Raw genomic sequence first — 14,188 nt, 5'->3', positions numbered from 1 at the left:
TGTCGAGCACAGACTGACTGATCTTGGTATGAAGCCGCGAGCTCTTTCCCCGAAAGGGTTTTTTTTAAATTCCATAAGAAAGACACTCTTAGCAGGCAGATGAAATGCGGTTTAAAAATTTGAGAAATGTGTGGGTTCCGATATCTCGGCCTTGTATTCACACTACGCAGCGCTTACCTCGAACGAATGAACACATGCAGCTCCATTGCGGCTCATGTTGAATGCAACACTTCCTATTGATCACCAGTTCCTTAGCGAATGGACGTGGGTATCAGCCCAACATTCACGTATCCGTGTGTGGCAAACACTTAACACCCATATCGATGTTGGTCGGAAATCCGTTCATCGTCGTTGATCTGCCGGGCGGATGAGAAACGGACCCGGCACGCAACCCTGAATTCCGGGGGTGGTGGGCTTTCAGGGAAGTTTCTGACTCCATGTCAACGGCAGTCGGTACCTAACGCTGCAGTAATTTGTTCTGTCGGTGAATTCAGTGCCATTCCTCACAGCAGCACGTGAAGCTGGACATCTGCTGTGGGCCAAGCGACACTGAAACTGCACACCAGTTCAATAGAGTCGTGCGGAGTGGGCTGAGGCGTTTTCGAATAAATATGCGAATCTCCGACTGCGTATTAAAAGTGCAGTTGAGTACAAAATTACTTATCTGATGCTTTGGAGGTGTTTCCCCTACCATGTGACGGGTTCGCCCATTCAGGTTACTGTTAACATCAACTGGGATTTTTATTTCAACATCGTTGAGAAACCAAGTGTTTACTTTTCTTCTACAGGTCCATCTACGAAGATTGCTGCAATCACGTTGACAGGGAAGCACATCTTCGTCCCTAGCCTGACAAATACTTACATACCCTGTCACCCCTCGACCGACTCGCAAAGTCACTCTGTCTATGTTCTGTAGAAAATATCTGGGGCTGTTTCGAATAGCGGACGAAACTAACAAGCAGTGTTCCCAGAGTTTGATAATTTTGAGGCATCTAATTATCAGTGAGTGGCTAGAGCTGGATACGGCCTACGTGCATAGACACGTACCGTCTCCTGCTCATCAGATTCGACCCATCATCAAGCGCAGAGCCGATGTCAGACGAGGCTAGCGTGAAGTCTCCGGGAGGGACTAATTTAAGATGCCCCCATAAACGAAACTTTCTGCCAGTCTGGGATTCAAACTCGGATCTCGTGGTAAAAGCAGCAAGTAGACTTGCAAAGTTCTCTTAAGGTGGGAACTGCATGAAACGGATAGTCACTTGTTAATATGCAGTGTGCTTCAGGTATTAAAGAAGGATAAGTAAAATTTTCTGTTTTTCTTTGTATTAGTGCAATACAACACCAAATTCAGTTTTCAAAATTTCTATTGAAAATTATGAAATTATTATAAAATAATCATTTTTAATACACCTCTCGTAACTGATTATCTCAATTCTCTCATCTAGTCACTACCAAAATGAGCTCTCTTACTTCTACATCAATGTACACTGCTGTAAGTGACTCGTTTGGAATATCAATGACAAAGAGTTTTCGTAAGATTTCACACCCTCTTCCTAGGGTTCGGCAGAGGCTTTTACGTTCATTTAACTAAATGTTATAGTTTAAACAAAACAATGGAAAATTTGTTTGCTACACTTCCGGAAATCTATAGTCCAAATAGCAAGGGATTACATCTAATGTGTTCTGAGAAACAGGTATGCAAGTGTCACAATACGTAATTTCCAGGAAAATTAATTTAAAGGTCAAACTTACATTTTCCTCAATTGTTCATTCTCAGAATGTTCCAGGACTGTAGAAACGATGTTCCATGTCGTCAAGATTTGTCATTTAATTGCTTTTGTTTTGACATGTGTCCTTTGTCATGAACATACATGGCAGCTCTAGATTAATGATGGCGCTAAATTTCGTCAGCAATTGTTAGAGTCAGTGCACCAGCCTTGAAGTCGACACGCTGTAATACTTTCTGCCCACCAACGTTTGCGTAATTAAAAACAATTATGGTATCATATGTTGCAGATTTTACAACTGTTGATGAGGAAAATATTATCTGGGTGCACACTCCAGAATAAGAACAATCGGAAACTCATTTGCATTTTGAGTAATGAGTTTTCTGATGATTACCCTTCTTTAGTAAATCAGAATTTGCCAGGAATACAGATGTGACCTTCGCAGCATTCATTAGACATTAAACGATGATTTTCTTTTCGTTGTAGAGAATGTTATAGTACAAACATCAAGGAAAGGGGGCGTGACGAGTTAACATCGACGATTTTCATCGTCTGCCGTAAGACTTCTAAAATGAAACTTCGAGAAATATTTCTCAATGGAGTTTGTTACTGTCTACAAACCAATTTGGGAAAAAAAATTTTTGGCATTGCAAACGTTCTCCCTAAAGGTGTTCTATCCTTTCCCTACTACAACATTTATCCACTGCCCATGAAGATTTCCAGGGATTTTTTCTAGGGATATCTTTCATAGCAACCCCTCCCCCAAAAATGTATTTGTAGCTCAGCATCTAATTAATATGCCGAATGGTGCAGTAGTGGATAATTTTGCGTCTTGGAACACTGTTCAGACTTTAATATATTTTTTGGTCCCTCTTGAAATGATAACATTAGCTTTATATGTGTTGCACTCATTTCTGCGATTAAAAGAGTTACTCCAGGAAATTAGGCTTTTTCCAAAATTCAGAAACTGTTCTATAGTGAGAGTGTACCTAGGAACAAATATTTTATTCAAATTTATAAGTGTTTCAATCGAGACGAAACTGACAGTGTTGTATTTAATATTGAATGTATTTCATTATTACTGTGCAACAAATCAAGTAGCAGTAAAAGAATTCAGATTTAAAAAAAAAGTATTTTGAAAATTACGTATTCTAGAGAAGAGTTACAAGATAAAAACAATTTGAAGTGGAAACTACTGTCAGGCAACACACATTTTGATTTTCGGGTTTCAGAAGATTATTAAGACACTAAATTAGCTCAGTTCGTTTACAAACGCTGCACAAAACACAAGCTCACGTCTTACAACAAAAACAAACGTAGTAACCAATACTGAAAGCTACTCTGGTAGTGATTTCATATGATTCCAAAATCGATCACTGGATTGGAGCACCGACCAGGAATAGTCATGTGTCCCTAAGTACACTATCCTTCAGGTACGGTATGGTACCATGTTCGATTTATTGTGTTTTCAATCTGATTTATAAATATATTGTTCTTGTATGTCAAGGTGTTGGAGAAAAAGACATCATACTGATTGTCGTTTGGACTACAATAATAAAGCATAATACTCACTGAAGTTCACAGAGAAATGAAGGTGTCCTCAGAGTAAGACGAAAAGTTTCCATTACTTGCTTCGAATATCATAGGTATAAACTATTTGGGCAATCTGTTATCGCCCACAAAGTTTGCATATCGATTGAGATGCAAAACGAAAACGCTCGTCTGCTTTCCTACGACATTTGCCTACATACAGGAAGAATTCTTCTCAATGAATTAGGAGTGATGAAAGCCGTTGGCATCAATTCAAGTAAAAAAATTTTCCTTACTTGTTTACAGAAACGTCATCTGTTACTATCTCTCAGCATTAGTTTATCCATGCTACGAATTGGTTATCATTTCTAGACAGCAACTTTTAACCATTCTATATTCCTCAGTTAATTCATTATCCACTACTTTGCTACATTATAAGTTCTAAGTATGCTTGTGAACCTTTTTTCTTTACAGTACCACTGCATTCATAGTTGCCACTTTAATATTCTTCTTGTTAGTGACATTAATCTCAATAAGTCAAAACTTAATGATTTATATCTCTCTGTAAATAAGTGTCACATCATTCAACACGTGTAACAAACTATATTTTGTGAGCGATTTACTCTAACATTAACATCATATCTGAACTTTAAAACCTCATTCAATAAAAAACTATCATCACTATCATAAAAATTCCATGAATTTTCAAACTTATCAGTACAATAATAACTTCTTACAATAATCTTCATTAAATCAATTAACACTTACATCTCAGATAACTACAACACCTCAACTATGATCCACATTAGCTAATACATCAGTAATTATCTAATTACTGCTCTACAGTGGACAAAATTTTTTGTACATCGTAAATAGTGCACTTTCAACCTAACTTCATCCTAATGATCAAGAGAACATAAATCACACACGTTTCAAGATTTACGGTTTTCTGGCTTGAATTTTCTCATATTCTAGTGATTAATATCGACTTTAAACTATGAATGACACTGTTCTGAAAGGGTATTACCTATGATATTCTACCTTAAGTATCTATTTCCTACATAATACTTGCATAGCCTCTGGAATCACTGTCTTCTTGTATATATCATTGCTGTTACCACACAAAATAATTCAATTCATACACAGTTTTGGCAATAACAGTGGTACTCGTATGTAACCAGATAATTGGTAGAATTCAAATAATGCAAGTTGTGTGTCAGTTTAGCCTCAAACAAGATGGAGTTGAAACGAATTCTGTTCAGCTACAGTAGCTATAGACAGAATTGATCTGTAAGCTCAAATATACACATGGGATAATATTAAAACACTGAAAAAATAACCGCATTACCACAGATAGAGTTAAAGCAATAGAAAGAGATAGTTGGATAGAGAATGGAGAAGATGACAAAATAGACACAGAAATTGAGAGTAAAATAATGATACATTTTTCAGGGTCAAGTAGTCACAGGGATACAATGTCCTTAGGAAAAATATCAGAATATAAGCAGAAAATCAGCACCATGTAACGTAAAAAGCAACATAAGCATGCAAAATTCAAAAGCCTACCTAGCATCATAAATGAAACTAACTTAATGATCTAAATTCTACTATGTTTGTGAGTAATGACAAAAAAACAAGCTCTGTTGCATACTGACACTAGAAGTTCAAATGGTTCAAATGGCTCTGAGCACTATGCGACTTCACTTCTGAGGTCATCAGTCGCCTAGAACTTAGAAATAATTAAACCAAACTAACCTAAGGACCTCACACACATCCATGCCCGAGGCAGGATTCGAACCTGCGACCTTAGCGGTCGCTCGGTTCCAGACTGTAGCGCCTAGAATCACTAGCAGTCGAGATGACAGGCATCTTATCCGCATGGTTGTAACGGATCGTGCAGCCAAGTCTCGATCCCTGAGTCAACAGATGGGGACGTTTGCAAGACAACAACCATCTGCACGAACAGTTCGACGACGTTTGCAGCAGCATGGACTATCAGCTCGGAGACCATGGCTGCAGTTACCCTTGACGATTCATCACAGACAGGAGCTCCTGCGATGGTGCACTCAACGACGAACCTGGGCGTACAAATGACAAAACGTCATTTTTTTCGGATGAGTCCAGGTTCTGCATACAGCATCATGATGGTCGCATCCGTGTATGGGACATCGCGGAGAACGCACGTTGGAAACGTGTATTCGTCATCGCTGTACTGGCGTATCACCCGGCGTGATGGTATGGGGTGCCATTGGTTACACGTCTCGGTCACCTCTAGTTTGCATTGATGGCACTTTGAACAGTGGACGTTACATTTCAGATGTGTTACGACCCGTGGCTCTACCCTTCATTCAATCCCTGTGAAACCCTACATTTCAGCAGGATAATGCACGACCGCATGTTGCAGGTCCTGCACTGGCCTTTCTGGATACAGAAAATGTTCAACTGCTGCCCTGGCCAGCACATTCTCCAGATCTCACGAATTGAAATGTCTGGGCAATGGTGGTCACTACTCATGATGAACTGTGGTATCGTGTTGAAGCTTCACGGACAGCTGTACCTGTACACGCCATCCAAGCTCTCTTTGACTCAATGCTCAGGCACATCAAGGCCGTTATTACGGCCAGAGGTGGTTGTTCCGGGTACTGATTTCTCAGAGTCTATGCACCAAAATTGCGTGAAAATGTAATCACATGTCAGTTCTAGTACACTATATTTGTCCAATGAATACCCGTTTATCATCTGCATTTCTTCTTGGTGTAGCAATTTTAATGGCCAGTAGTGTATAATGACTTCTCAACGCCCGCAGAATATTGTGCTTTCGGTGTCAAATTAAGGCGATTATCAACTGCTGGCAGGGGCAGTAGTCACGGACTTGATGAACAGATAACGCCTTTTGTCCACTCAAGCTTCCTCTTCTGCCTTGACCCTAACTTTTAGCCACAGTAGCATTGCAACTCCTCTAGGAGGCAGAAGATAAGATTCAGTTTTTGTATGAGTTTAATGTTTGGCACATTCATAGACAGATAATCAAATGATCTCAAACTGACTGTAGCTGAATTTAGTATCCCTTATGAAGTTTTACAAAATGGTAGGGAGAGTTGGACTACAGAGTCTTGTCGTAACTGTCATCATAGGAAACCTGGACAGGAGTAGAAATGATTGGTGAACAAATGAATACATCAAAGAGAAGATTTACTTAATCTGTATATCTCCAAAATCATATAGACTCATTACAAAAATAGCATCAATACGCAGAGTCCAGCTATTTCTATGTCAACAACGCCGACCGGAGTGGCCCAGTGATTCTAGGCGCTACAGAATGTAATCGCGTGACCGGTACGGTCGCAGGTTCGAATCCTGCCTCGGGCATGGATGTGTGTGCTGTCCTGAGGTTAGTTAGGTGTAAGTAGTCCTAAGTTCTAGAGGACTGATGACCTCAGAAGTTAAGTCCCATAGTGCTCAGAGCCATTTGAACCATTTTTATGTCAACAACGATGGGGCACCCGGAAGCAACTGTGACTGAAGCAGTCATACTGGAGAATCTCAACGTGCGAGTGGTGTGAGTAACATGAGCCAATCCAGGACTGGGATGCAGTCGTCCATATGCTTCAAATATCTCACACAAAATGTAGATTCCTCCGTATTGTACACTTTATTTTTAAGAAATCGGACCATACTCGCATTTTCACATCGCTAAGGTATCGTTACTTCTTGTGATAACCCAATACAGCTGTATGGTATAGGCTATACCACCTCTACGTTATCTCATCAGTTGAAAAAAGTGTTCGTATCAGCTTAATATTCGCTACGTCCATAATCACAAGAGTAGAATATTAAACCCGTTTTGGGTCATGACAAGGCGGTAGGAGCACGTTCTACCTCTGTCACAAGATGTCTCCTCACTTTGGAACACACTTAATGCATTTAAATGCGTCATTACCTATGAAGTCTCTTAAGGTAGCAAAATAGCATCACAGAAGAGATGTACATATCAGGTTAATACCAAATGTTACGTTATAAATCTCGTAATATAGCTGATTTTATTACGATGCCATTTTGCCCAGTGCAGATGAGAGATTTCGTTGAAAAATTTCGCTGCAGCGAGAAAACGCCTCCTGACAGCTCCCTCTAGCGAATCATATCTGTGGTAGTCTCGCCCTCGATTCCACCCACCAGCTTGTAGACTGGGGTTTCTGTCAGAGTAGAGCCCTCTTGAAGTGTTCCTATTGGTTCCTGTCAAATAAGTGGATGGGTGCTTTGAGAACTCAAATGGGAATCCCTGGAGGTAAGGCATTTGAAGCTGACTGCAGAGGCACGCCTCTGGTATGTAACTGTCTGAATAATTAATGAAATTGATTATGAGAGTCCCTATAAATGGTGAGTAAATTTTTTTCCTCCAGTCGGATTAGACTCGCCAGGTCACCGTTGCAGACGCTTGTATGACGTCACTGGGTGCTTCCTAAAGTTAGGTCGTCACTTCTTCCGATACCAAAATGGGTAGTATCCGACGTCAAATAGCTGAAGATATGCATCGCTAATTGCGTACTGCCTCTTGGTTACCTTGTCATACTAGTGGAACCAAGTCACTTAGAAATCCGGTGTACTGCTCCCAAACTAATGCTGCTGATTCCTAGGGCTCTATAAGAGCAGGGAGGTATTTCATTTCTGCTCCATCCCCATGACACCTCCGCTACATCCCGGTCGCTGATTCCAGCTCACCTGTGAATATCTGCTACCGCTGTCACGACATCACAAACCTCTGCCCACACATCGGGCCTGTACCGCTCTGCTCGTTGTGCTGGACAGCTGTTAATGATTTCCGACTCAGAAAAGTTGTCCTATCCTTCACGGAACTACTGGGCCCTTAAATGTCACTGGGGTAAATGCCAAGATGTTGAACAATATGGTTTCCCTCCTCCCACCTGCAAACCGAAACGTTCTTAGGTGTGTTTCCGAGAAATGCCGGGAGGACTGACCCAGTGAGCAATACCAAAATACCTGCCTGACCACCGCCCCATCCCAAACATGGATGAGCTTGCAGACTGGGGTTTCTGTCAGAGTACAGCCCTCTTGAAGTGTTCCTATTGGTTCCTGCCAAACAAGTGGATGGGTGCTTTGAGAACGCAAATGGGAATCCCTGGAGATAAGGCGAGAAACACTATTGAGAAAATTTAGAGTACCGACATATGAAGCTGACTGCAGAAGTATTCAACTTCTGCCAACATTGAATTCGCATAAAGACCACAAAGATTGGATACGAGAAATTAGCATTCATATGGAGGTGTATATTCACTCTTTTCTTCCATCTCACTATATCTACAATTAGAACAGGGAAGGAAAGACAAGCAATGTACAGGGTACCTTCCGCCAGGCACCATAGATGTCTTGCGAAGTATGCATATAGATATTGTTGTCCCTTATTTATCGAGAAAACGAAAGACGGAACTTCTACTGCTGGTTGTCTCTGAATAAAAATCTTCGTATCAGCCCCTAATTTTTTCATTGCAGTCGCACCGTGGTTGTGTGTTAGAGGCTTTTTTTTTAAATGGAGCATACATCCATAATACGAATCTAACTGTCGCAGAGCTTGCAATGCACTACCCACTGAATCATTTACATCGGTGCAGAAACCTCATAACTGCACGCACAATTCAGAGCTACTGCAAGATTAGGGGATATTCATGTCTTAAACACAGCATTACTCAGTTTCTACTCCCACGTATTGCTCAACAGCGGATCGACCATGATGGTGTATTCTACCCCTGGGTAGTGCACATGTGCAAAGTGATGGTTATTTATTCAGAAGAAAATCAAGTACTTACATGCGTATCCAACTATCGTACATCGAGAGCCAATTAACAAATAGTTACAAACCAGATCAAATCGTCATTGTTTTTTTCCAGCAACAGCTGCCATTTAAGTACCCCTTACACCTAAATCGGAATTGTAGCACAACAGTCTCTAGGTGAAAAAGCGGCGGGATTTGCTGTAACTCGGCTCCTACAAATTCACATCTTAGTGTATCGACGACACACCCGTTAAAAATCCATGCAGATGAATTTGAGCTTGACATATTCTTCCGCTTTATCTCACCAACTTGCCGGTTCTTAGTGTTTGCATTTCTTCCCTCAAGATTCCCAAAAAAAGTATCCGAACCTGACATGTGCATTCTATTTCAGCTCGCTCCAGATGCTTACTGCTAGGCATATTTTTACGGCAGTTAACGATTCCGAAGACAGTGTACGGGATTTCTAGTCCTGTTAATGTGCAAGAGATTTTTGTTACGTTCAGGTCAACTGCCAGCTGCACAACAAGTCGTCCAGCTTGCAGATATCTCCATCACCGACGAACATCCCCATCTAAAAGAAATAAACTGCAAGCGTCTGTAAATTGCGTGGTCGAGCGTTCATAGAACCAGTATTATCGATTACCCATCTGTCCCAATCTTACACGCTGAGTAAAAATTTGCATATATACACTCCTGGAAATTGAAATAAGAACACCGTGAATTCATTGTCCCAGGAAAGGGAAACTTTATTGACACATTCCTAGGGTCAGATACATCACATGATCACACTGACAGAACCACAGGCACATAGACACAGGCAACAGAGCATGCACAATGTCGGCACTAGTATAGTGTATATCCACCTTTCGCAGCAATGCAGGCTGCTATTCTCCCATGGAGACGATCGTAGAGATGCTGGATGTAGTCCTGTGGAACGGCTTGCCATGCCATTTCCACCTGGCGCCTCAGTTGGACCAGCGTTCGTGCTGGACGTGCAGACCGCGTGAGACGACGCTTCATCCAGTCCCAAACATGCTCAATGGGGGACAGATCCAGAGATCTTGCTGGCCAGGGTAGTTGACTTACACCTTCTAGAGCACGTTGGCTGACACGGGATACATGCGGACGTGCATTGTCCTGTTGGAACAGCAAGTTCCCTTGCCGGTCTAGGAATGGCAGAGCGATGGGTTCGATGACGGTTTGGATGTACCGTGCACTATTCAGTGTCCCCTCGACGATCACCAGTGGTGTACGGCCAGTGTAGGAGATCGCTCCCCACACCATGATGCCAGGTGTTGGCCCTGTGTACCTCGGTCGTATGCAGTCCTGATTGTGGCGCTCACCTGCACGGCGCCAAACACGCATACGACCATCATTGGCACCAAGGCAGAAGCGACTCTCATCGCTGAAGACGACACGTCTCCATTCGTCCCTCCATTCACGCCTGTCGCGACACCACTGGAGGCGGGCTGCACAATGTTGGGGCGTGAGCGGAAGACGGCCTAACGGTGGGCGGGACCGTAGCCCAGCTTCATGGAGACGGTTGCGAATGGTCCTCGCCGATACCCCAGGAGCAACAGTGTCCCTAATTTGCTGGGAAGTGGCGGTGCGGTCCCCTATGGCACTGCGTAGGATCCTACGGTCTTGGCGTGCATCCGTGCGTCGCTGCGGTCCGGTCCCAGGTCGACGGGCACGTGCACCTTCCGCTGACCACTGGCGACAACATCGATGTACTGTGGAGACCTCACGCCCCACGTGTTGAGCAATTCGGCGGTACGTCCACCCGGCCTCCCGCATGCCCACTATACGCCCTCGCTCAAAGTCCGTCAACTGCACATACGGTTCACGTCCACGCTGTCGCGGCATGCTACCAGTGTTAAAGACTGCGATGGAGCTCCGTATGCCACGACAAACTGGCTGACACTGACGGCGGCGGTGCACAAATGCTGCGCAGCTAGCGCCATTCGACGGCCAACACCGCGGTTCCTGGTGTGTCCGCTGTGCCGTGCGTGTGATCATTGCTTGTACAGCCCTCTCGCTGTGTCCGGAGCAAGTATGGTGGGTCTGACACACCGGTGTCAATGTGTTCTTTTTTCCATTTCCAGGAGTGTACTTGCATGTATACCCTCAACCACCTCTAAATTTCTGGGAGAAATATGTCAACTCTCCCCAATATTTTTTTCACTCGTGTATTCGAATGCAGTATGCCCACCTGTACGATGCTAGCTGCATCTGCATGACGCTTATGCTTCGCAGACCATCGACCTAACACGAACAGATGTCCGCTGAAACGACTGGTAGATAGCGACTTTGTTGTGTTGACTTGTCGAATCGACGTTGCTATTCACCAGTACACATCATTTCACCGTAAACGTGTCTATGTTTGTTAATGTCGGTGTAGTTGCTGACATTGACTTCAAAGGTATTGAGGAAATTGTGACTGTATAGTGAGGCATGAAGGAGGGGCTATTTCACATACATTGAGGGAAACTATGCGTCAATGTGACATATATATCGAGGGGCAGTTGGCGGCTAAGCGGGTCATGTTCTGTGCCAGGATTCATGTATTCGGCAGTAGCAATGTTATGCACCAAGATGTATTGTGCTTGGTATTGATGCGCAAAAATTGACTGCTTAGGAGTCATCACAGGAAGTATTTCTAAAGCAACGAAATTCTGTGAACACACATGGTCTGCAGATGTGGAATGTGCTACAGTGGAGCGAGAGTAGAATTGTGGAACAGTATTCCTTCAGATATTGGGAGGGCTGAGATGGACATGTACTGTTCGTTATTTCGATCACTCAGTTACTTTAAGATCAACAAAAGTTCATTCAAATGGTATACGTACTCTAACAGGTTTTGCTTGCAATAAATTTGGAATTTAAAGCACACAAAAATTCGCAAAAATTGCAAAATATGTCGCATAGCTTCGAAGCATCAGTCAATGTAATTTATGTACAGTGTTTGTTCTGTATGTGGATCTCTCTACCACCATTAATAAATGTTCTGTTAAAGCTACAGTCTTCCATTCCATGTACATGCTCATAAACTCCAGTCTGATTTCGATGCTTACGACGAACATACAGTCCATCCAAAGTAGCAATGGCATCAGATGTCTGTAACACAGCTACCAAAGGTGTGTCAGGGCTTTTTAAGTAAAATGATGATGCATATGCTGCTCAATCCTACCATTAACAAATGATTTATTATAACTACAGTCTTCCATGTCATACACAGGCATCTTGATGCTATTCTAGTTTGGAATGTAGTTTGCTCAGGAAGAAAAGAATACCCTTTAGCACTACAGTGGTGTTAGATGAATGTAACTTCATCTCAGAACGTCTGTCAGGACTATTTATACACAGTGATGCTATGTGTGGTGATCCCTTCCACCATTTACAAATGTTCCATTAAAATTAGAGTCTTCCATGTCATATACAGGCATATAGACTGTATTCTAATTTCAAAATGTAATTTTTCTAAGAAAAATACCCACTAATGCTACAGTGCACTGAAATCAGAGGCGTGTAATATTGGTTCCAAACAACTGTCAGGGCTATTTATGAACCGTGATATTGTGTGGTACTTCTGTTATTCACGAACAAGCAATTAAACATTTATAGGAGAAAGCTTTTGTCAAACTTTGAAAAATAATACGTTTATTACATTCCTTATTACTAATATACGAATCTAATAATCTTAGAAGTGTTTTATGTTTTATTTTCCTTGGGACTGAGAGTAAAAAATAGGTGCCTGAATTACAGACCACTGTCCATCTTGCGTGGGGTTTCGACTACTGTGGATGGTGGCCATTTAAAAGACCACTTTCTTATGTCACAAAAATACGAAAAAAAAGAAATATGCCATTTCGATTGCAATGACATACAATAAATTAATTTATTTTCTCAATTACAAAAATGGGGCACATTACAATATTCAAACAAGATAACAGATCTAAACACAATGAAATATTACAAATTGTAGGGTCACACATTTTCTTTAAAATGAAATGGGTGAAGAAAAGAAGGCTGTTTTGTACTACAGTGAGCGCACGCTTTGCTCATAACCTCGCATGAAAAATGTACCCCTTCATTCGTCACTATCTGTGGTTAAACGTTTCGGACATTTTTTCCATAAACTTTGCACTTGGGGATGTCTGTGTTCCAAATTTCTTCTTGGTAGTAACATCTCCAGTTATTCCATTGGCCAAGATACTTCCTAATTTTAGGTGTGGCAGTGGATTTCAATTATACTTTTCATCAAACTTGATTTTGTACCTCTGTCTCTCCATTTTGATATGTAAATATCAGGTTCCATAGTACAGCCATCCTGTCCTTATCTCATCTGCTTGTCTGCCTTCGGTAACATTTTAGGAAAATATCTTCTATTTTGGAGCATTTTTCCACAACCAAATGCTTCTCTAATTAATAATTTTGAAAGAAATGGCAGATTCGTAATTGTCTGTACCCAAAAATTGGAATGGTTTTTACAGGAAGCCAACGACCTTACCGCAATGATAACACCGGTTCCCGTCAGAACACCGAAGTTAAGCGCTGTCGGGCTGGGCTAGCAATTGGATGGGTGACCATCCAGTCTGCCGATCGCTGTTGGCAAGCGCCCTTGTGAGGCAAATTGAGGAGCTACTTGAATGAGAAGCAGCGGCTCCGGTCTCAGAAACTGACATACGGCCGGAAGAGCGGTGTGCTGACCACATGCCCCTCCGTATCTGCACCCAGTGACGCCTCTGGCAGAGGATGACACGGCGGCCGGTCGGTACCGCTAGGCCTTCATGACCTGTTCGGGAGAAGTTTTTTTCCAGGGACAACTTTCTCTCCTATGGGCCCTCCTTCCTTAAGTGACAAATGCCTACATAAACCTGAAAGTTAACACTACCCTGTAATGCTATACCATGGAACCCAAACTTTGAATCCTCGTTTCGTTGGCTTTGTAGACATGTACTGATTTAGGAAAGTCCTACTTTTGAAAGCCAGCATGCATTCATCAATATTGGGAGATTGGCTTGGTCTTTCTTTTTTTAAGGAATTGTTTTAGATGGGAAAGAAGAATGTGCTGCTTACGCAATTTATCATACACATATTCTTCATGTTTTGGACTATTTGGTGAATCATTTACATGCAAAAC

The 14,188-nt window shown here is 42.1% G+C and overlaps 1 pseudogene; it reads left to right on the top strand.

The window, feature by feature from the left end:
• The first annotated feature begins 13,541 nt into the window (after positions 1 to 13,541).
• Positions 13,542 to 13,659, top strand: LOC126420061 (5S ribosomal RNA; annotated as a pseudogene).
• Positions 13,660 to 14,188: the final 529 nt, after the last annotated feature.

Source organism: Schistocerca serialis, chromosome 9 (assembly GCF_023864345.2).
Source record: "Schistocerca serialis cubense isolate TAMUIC-IGC-003099 chromosome 9, iqSchSeri2.2, whole genome shotgun sequence".
Lineage (NCBI taxonomy): Eukaryota > Metazoa > Arthropoda > Insecta > Orthoptera > Acrididae > Schistocerca > Schistocerca serialis.
Note: the sequence above shows the minus strand (reverse complement) of the source record. Positions and strands in the feature narration are given on the sequence as shown.